Here is an 8,619-nt window from a genome sequence, read left to right as displayed (position 1 = left end):
TCAGTGTTTAGCGATCGCTACACTACTTATAAAAATTTCATCACAATACATTTGTCATTAGAAGAATCAAGGGTGAGCGAGCGTTTAGGCCTCCCGCGATTCCGACAATTGTATTGAATCTTGTAGTGAATCAATCAGTCTGGTGTACACTCAGCGTCCACACACGCAATTACAAAATTTATAGCCGCTACACCATTGACTCAGTACAAGATTCACTCTACATGTGTGAAGCCTTCAAATACCGCTCCACATGATTTGCCGGCCCAACGTGAGGCATTTGGATACAGCACTACATGATTTGGCAAATCTCTCTACATATGTGAGGCGAGTCAAAAAACGCTCCACATGATTTTGGCGCCCAACAGTGATACATTGAGGAGGTGGATAATCGACTACGAGGATTATTTAGTTGCTCAGTATACTATAGCGCTGACAACGGGAAAATTTTTTGAAAAATTCATGGTTGTGAATTTTTTCGAATTAATATTAACTGTTCATGTTATATAAAACAGAAGTACCATACCCAATTTTTGAACAGAAAAGAATTTATCGATTGATGAATTTTAGAGAAAAATCGAACTCAGAATTTTATTATCGTGTTATTCGAAAATTGGTCATACTATAAGTCATAGGTATAAGAGATATCATAAGAGAGGTCCTGTTATTTTAAGATATTAGGTCTATATTGAAACAATTTATAAAATTTACAGAAAAGAGGATGAAGTTATTTATATTTTTAAATTTTTAAAACATAAAGAGGGAAGTAAAATTAAATCACGGATATATTGTGGAATCAAGCAGAGCATCACTGCTTTATATAAAATTTTGCGAAGAATACTAGCCCTATATATAGAATTGCGGCAAGAAATTATAAGAATAAAATATTTAATAATATATAATAATATTTAAGAGGCGTACCTTCGTTACCGCATAAGTGTCCATTGTATCTGTGTGTTATTATCATTTTTATGTTAACGATATTGCTAACTTGATTCATTTCATCACTGAACATATTATTGAAGCACACTTTTGTATTCCTTCACTTCAACGAATTTTTTTTTTACACTATTTCACTTGTGGTCATTCATTTGTAATCTTGCACATACCCCCCATATTTGCGATCGTTTCACTGCACTCGCATCATTGTATCATCCGATAAATTATGGAGGAACCACACCGCATCCTGGAGGCCACGTCAGCGATTTCAGAGAAGGAGGATGTCGCGCAGGTTAAACGCCCATGCATTGCCGTTCCAGAGGTCCGGACGCCCGCATCTCATGTCATAGAACCATTGCCGCCAACCGAAGACCACACACCCACTCCTTCCGTGTTACAGATGAGTCTCATCCTGAAGCATTGAACGATATGATCAAAGAAAGGAAGCAACTGAACGAAACACTAACAATATAAATAAGAACTACGACCAAATAAAGGAAGTCAAACAAGCAAGCGGACGTGATACATGTATGGAAGACCAACCCACCGAGAATGTCAAGACTGAGGTCGCCCGCACCCCGCAGAACGCCGAGAGAGCCGGACGACACCACCCGCCAAGCTGAGGACGTCATTCATGCGTAGAGGGGCCAGCCGTACCACCGCGCGCCGGACACAGAGTCCAAGGACGTTGCCGACCAGTTGAAGAGCCCCCGGACCGCCGACCGCCCACCTCATCGTCCATCCACCGAGAACAGCACCTGCAACATATAACCCAGTACGCATGAAGATAACCCACAAAACATAGAAGTAAAACGGAACCCACAACAATCGAAACCACAATTGAAAGTAAAACCTACAAATCAAAACAACACACAAGCAAAATAGCGCTCCACAGAGAGAAAAAGCTTGATAGAATTCATCTACACCGCCGTCATGTTAGCTGAAATCCTACATAAACTCCCACCAGCATGCAGGAAAAAGGAAGACGGCATCAGAAAGGACCTACAATCACCGCATCATGTACGGTTAAAATCAAGCCGACTGTACACCAGCATGCAGAAAAGAAAATATTATTCGGAAAAACACACAGACACCACCGGCATGTCAGGTTTAAAAATCAAAACGCATGTTACCGGCCAACAAAGAGGAAATGAATTGTAAGAAATGATTACACCCCACCGCACATTCGTTTTAAGCCAAGTTTTAATAAAACGGATAGTTGCAAATTAGAATGGAAACTTGAAACAAATACCGAAATCAAATTTAGATGGGGGCTTAAGGAATAATTTTTGAATTAACTGGAAACTATGCTGTAAATTACATCAAATTATCAAACTTCTTCATAATCACAGCCTACCCATCGAATCATATCTTTGCAGACTAGCATTTTTCTACTGCAGCCTAATCAACATAACCTAAACTTCGCCGCATCTCAGCTAATAAGAAATATCAACAATCCACATCAAATGAAGAAATTATTATCACTTTAATCAAGAAATAAAACTGAAAACAACTTTAAAAATTTACCAACCTGATCAAGCATCTGCCTCATGTTACAATCATCACAGAAACAATCGCCTAGGTATATCCGCCCAACTGGAAAACAAAACAAAATTATTATCACCAGAAAATAATTGTGAATTAGAATCAGATGAAGTTAGTAGTGAATAGGAAGAAAGAAAATAAACAAAGTTTATTGAAAAATGTGTAAATATAACCTCGAATACAGAATCGATAGAAAAAATCTATTCAGAACCAAAGCCTGTTCGATAATTTTCTTCGTCCCACCAACCAATGTGTACGAATCCTAGAGTCATGTTAATGGAATCAAAGCAATATCGTTAGTTAATTATTGTAACCTATTATTTAATGTGGAATTATAAGTAAAAAAAACGCAACCAAAAATATATATTTATGTTAATTTGCACGAAATGCGCATGTTCTATGTCATATAATGTGTTGCTAAAAAGCTAAAAAGAAAATGAAATTCTTACCTTCAAATGTGAAATTATTACTGTTGCATCAAAAGATCATGAATTGTAATTCAAATTGATAAATTAATCTTAAGGACTTAATATTTGTAACCAACATTGATAAAAATCAAGAAAGCCATTTCAAGTGTAACCCTGTTTGTACGCAACGTACTAAGCGCAAATAAGAAATTGCTCGAGTCAAACGGTAGACGTTGTCAAGTCACCGAAGTAAAATCACACTCTCACCCAATTTATGTAAAAGCCAAACCAAAGAGTCGAAACCTGTAATAACTATGAAAAAATGATGAAAGTCTATATTTGTTGCAATACTGTTCAAATCTTAAGAAGTAATATGTGAAATCTTGTATTTGTTATAGTTATGGGTCTGCTCATAAGCCACCCGTGAATGGAAGTTGTGGAGTTGTTTTAATGAAGGATCCAAGAGACCTCATTAATTATTGTATTTCGATTGTATCCAATGGAAGGAACAATCAATTATTTATTTTCTCGTAGCCAAAAGTGCACGATATATTGTTTTTAGTGTTAAGTGTTGAGTTTTCGTAGAAGTAAGGAGATGAAATAGTGTATTCATCACAATATCGGATTTTTCAAATAGTCATTGTTTCGACTCGTCTCCCAATTACCTATTTAAAATATCCTGGGGGCTTTTGTGTGATGAATTTTTCAAATAGATCTCATGAAAAGAGAGAAAAATTGTGATTACCTTTTAAATGAAGAATTTGCTAAAGGAATAGTTAGCGACCGAGCGATAAAGCTTACTTATCATAACTGTATATTTGATAAGAGTACCGTTCTGTACTGAATATTTTTCTAGGAAAATTATTCAATAAAATTATAATTATTTGCGAATAAAGCACAAATTATTTATGAATCGCTCACTGATTTTGAGGTTACACTTTGTTTACTATCGATCAGATGTTTTTAAAACAGTTCGAACGCAGCTGACTGATTCAAAGTATTGTCAAATGTCATGCCGGTTTTCATGCAAGGTAAATATCATTCCTAAAATTATAAAACTATCAATAAAGGATCAAGAATTTCAAAATAAAAATAAAATGTATGTATTATCGTTGAAATTATTTATTATTTAAGAAATTATATTATATGTCAGGTCTTATTGTAACTAAATAGGTCATAGCATGAAATTATATTATTGATAAAATGGCAGAAATTATTTATAACAATCTCAAACCTAATAAAAATTGTACAAGAATATTAATTCATTACGACTTAATTCAACTGAACCACATGGTAATTAAATCTCTTTGGTAGGTCTAAGCCAATCACAGTGCATAGAAATAGCACCAAGACGGTGATCGTTTGAAAGCAACACATGTTAATCTATTATCAGACACCAACCCTGCCTTATCAGTTACACTAGCACATGTACATTGTATGAGAGAAACTATGTCTATAAGATTAAGCAGTTTTAAGGATTACCTAAATTAAATTATTATTGTAATTAAAGGAATTGTATTCTACTGCTTGCCACTGACGTCATGTTTATGTCACAAGCGTTCTACCAATGGCAAATTTTTATGCAAATTATTACATTGAGATTCTGAGAAGCAAGGTCTAGCCTAAAAGCTTAGAGAAAAGAGCAGCACTTCCCTTTTGAAATCCTCACCGTGCAGATCTCTTTTTATAGTTACCAAAGACCTATTTGTGAAAATTCTTGTTCGATTTTAAATGTTCTATTTGTGAGCCGATATTTTAGGCCAATTTATTTGTTATTTGTAAATTTCTGTTTTCATCAATCGATAAATTTAAAAGCTTAAAGTAAATTATCCCTTAATTAATTCGGTGAAGGAGATATTTAAATTAAAATTCCCCACGTGCTGAAACCGAAGCCTGGATTGCCGCCGATCAAACGATTTTTGATCTAAAGAAGAAAACCACGACCGCCAAGGAATTCACGTGAGTTATAAGTTTTAAAAGGGGCCCCAATCTACGCTTCGAAAATATTTCAGTGCAGAAACATAAATTTTTCTTCGTTAAATTATTGCCACGCCGACAAGCGCTTTAGCATTTAAGAATCTAGAATTTATTCATATTTAATTTATAAGAATTTGTAGTTGATTAACTATCCTCCGCTGCCTGAACCACGACCCCGAGCATTTAAAAAAAAAATATTTTCTATAATTCATTTTTCACTATTTTTTCAAACTGTTAATTTTATCAATTGTAAAATTCTGTTGAATCACGCATGGTATCATGCAAGCACAAGAAAATTTTTAACTATTCTGTTAATGCTAAATTATTATCAACCTGTAAATCAAATTCTGAATCTGCACTGTATGATTACATATTTTATTGTAATATATTTCAGTTTTGTTAATTCGCTTTCTGAGTTCGATTATTTCTTAAGCCTGTCAATTATTGTGTCTGATACGTTCTATATCATCAAGAACCGATCGAATACGATCATTGGAATAATTGAATTAAGCTGGATATTGGAACAGGTCTAAGTGGATGTAGCGAGTGGGGTCAGATCGAGATATTTATTCTTTGTCCTTACCTGCTCATATATCAGCTTTTATCTGTTACCTACCTCGACTTTGGAGCGAACACATCAATTGTACAGCAGAGGCAGCCATAGATCATATAAATTCCTACAATAGAGCTTAAAACCCGACAAGACTCTGTTCTCGAAATATATTCTGAACGATATTTGGTTCAAATACCGTATTTTACTCCTTCAGAACTTATTAGAGACGCAGTCCCGTAAATTATCTACATCGGGATTTTTGCTCGACCTGTATGATTTTGTATGCTCATTCTTCACAGGTAATAATTTTAAGGTATCCGTCTTCAGTGTTTAGCGATCGCTACACTACTTATAAAATTTCATCACTATACAATTTGTCATTAGAAGAATCAAGGGTGAGCGAGCGTTTAGGCCTCCCGCGATTCCGACAATTGTATTGAATCTTGTAGTGAATCAATCAGTCTGGTGTACACTCAGCGTCCACGCACGCAATTACAAAATTTATAGCCGCTACACCATTGACTCAGTACAAGATTCACCCTACATGTGTGAAGCCGTTAAAAAACGCACCACATGATTTGCCGGCCCAACGTGAGGCATTTAGATACAGCACTACATGATTTGGCAAATCTCTCTACATATGTGAGGCGAGTCAAATACAGCTTCACACTAGCAATTGTTGGTTCACCTATATTACTTATCTTAGCTTGTAATTTGGGATTGGAAATCAATTTAACCGGTTTTGTGTGAGTCTTATGACGTAGGAAGGTTTAGCATGGAGGAAGATACGCTATTATATGCTTTTTCTAGGGCTGTGCTGTAGGCAACTGGTTGTCACTGAAGCCAATCGAAAACGAATAACAAGATCAGTACAACCACATACAATCATAAACCATAATAGCTGCTTCTTATTTGTATAGAATGGGAATAAATGCAAAGATAATGTAGGCCTATATGAATTCTCTATTACCTAGTTTCAAAATATGAAAAATAATAGCTTTTCATAAATAATATCATTACCGTATTAGAGACTTTTACAGGACAATTTATTGACATAAAATGTAGGTATGATAAATTTATAAATCTATTCGTGTATAATTTGAGATATTGTCCATCACATTCGATGAGCATAGGAGTAGGCTATGAAATATATTTTTGTAATAGGCCTATGAATTCGATACTGTATAGGCCTATCCATTGTTTCTGTGTTATGAAATTAGGACAATTTCATGCTTTCTGACCATCACGAATTTTTCCAATATTTTCATTTTTCTTGATCAAACAACTGACCTGCCTACAAACTTTTTACGTTTTTGGTCCAGTAAATTTTTAGTTCTGTTGATGAGTGAGTAAATAAATGAATGCCATTTTGCTTTCCTATCATTATTTGGCATTTTCAAATTAAAATATTCTAAAAAGAAGTCTTGGGCTAGGGTATGACTGTTGCTATTTTAAAGTTCAAGAAGTATTCGAACATTGAATTCTGCCAGTTTGTCCCAGAGTGTGGCATTAGTCACAAAGATTCAAGGTTACAAGTGAATAGATAGTTTAAAAATGACTCAAGTTGTAGAAATATTGAATAGAGGTAAATGTCACTTGTTAGATAAACGTTTATATTTGCATTCACATTACAAAAACGACTCAGCGCAAATATCGAACAACGCTCAATTCCTTATTCAGTATATTCACTAATGGTTGCTGTAAGCAGAGAGTGTAGGCCTATAATGAAACATGAAACATTGCATAGGTACCGACTCTCTATCTGTAAAGAGTTGAAGAACGAAGATAGTTTTGTATTGTATTGAACATCTCTTAATGATAAGAACTCAAGGGCAAGTAAATTATTTTATTTTGAGGTTCAGATCAATAAAAGGTCTACACATTATAATATTAAATATTCCATATCCAAATTCGCTCCGATTGGGTACCAATTTCTTGTTTAAAGAGTTAATCTCTTGCAACTTATATGTGCACAAATTTGTGTTCAATGGGACTGAATTTATCAAATCAAAATTCATATCTGCATATGGAACTATTAGAAGTGTTGTTAACAATATAATAGGCTATATGTAGAATAATATCAAAATATGGATTTACCATTTTTTATGTCAAAAAGTGAATTATTTAAAGCTTGTGAAATTGATCATTCACTCAAGGCCACAGACATTGATTAATACGATAGTTAACATTGTACTATCAGAGTAGTTATTCTATGCAAGAATGGTGAGTGAAGTGGTCAGTCACAGTAACCGGCAAAAATATGTTCTCATGAATGTGGGAATTTTCCGACAAACTTCATTCATTCCTAATTTGATGGAAACTTGCAATTAATAAAATAATACATGATTATCTTGGTCCAGTAAATTTTTAGTTCTGTTGATGAGTGAGTAAATAAATGAATGCCATTTTGCTTTCCTATCATTATCTGGCATTTTCAAATTAAAATATTCTAAAAAGAAGTCTTGGGCTAGGGTATGACTGTTGCTATTTTAAAGTTCAAGAAGTATTCGAACATTGAATTCTGCCAGTTTGTCCCAGAGTGTGGCATTAGTCACAAAGATTCAAGGTTACAAGTGAATAGATAGTTTAAAAATGACTCAAGTTGTAGAAATATTGAATAGAGGTAAATGTCACTTGTTAGATAAACGTTTATATTTGCATTCACATTACAAAAACGACTCAGCGCAAATATCGAACAACGCTCAATTCCTTATTCAGTATATTCACTAATGGTTGCTGTAAGTAGAGAGTGTAGGCCTATTATGAAACATGGAACATCGCATAGGTACCGAACTCTCTATCTGTAAAGAGTTGAAGAACGAAGATAGTTTTGTATTGTATTGAACATCTCTTAATGATAAGAACTCAAGGGCAAGTAAATTATTTTATTTTGAGGTTCAGATCAATAAAAGGTCTACACATTATAATATTAAATATTCCATATCCAAATTCGCTCCGATTGGGTACCAATTTCTTGTTTAAAGAGTTAATCTCTTGCAACTTATATGTGCACAAATTTGTGTTCAATGGGACTGAATTTATCAAATCAAAATTCATATCTGCATATGGAACTATTAGAAGTGTTGTTAACAATATAATAGGCTATATGTAGAATAATATCAAAATATGGATTTACCATTTTTTATGTCAAAAAGTGAATTATTTAAAGCTTGTGAAATTGATCATTCACTCAAGGCCACA

Source organism: Nilaparvata lugens, chromosome 2 (assembly GCF_014356525.2).
Source record: "Nilaparvata lugens isolate BPH chromosome 2, ASM1435652v1, whole genome shotgun sequence".
Taxonomy (NCBI): Eukaryota; Metazoa; Arthropoda; class Insecta; order Hemiptera; family Delphacidae; genus Nilaparvata; species Nilaparvata lugens.
The sequence above is the reverse complement of the archived record's forward strand: the minus strand, read 5'-3'. Positions refer to the sequence as shown.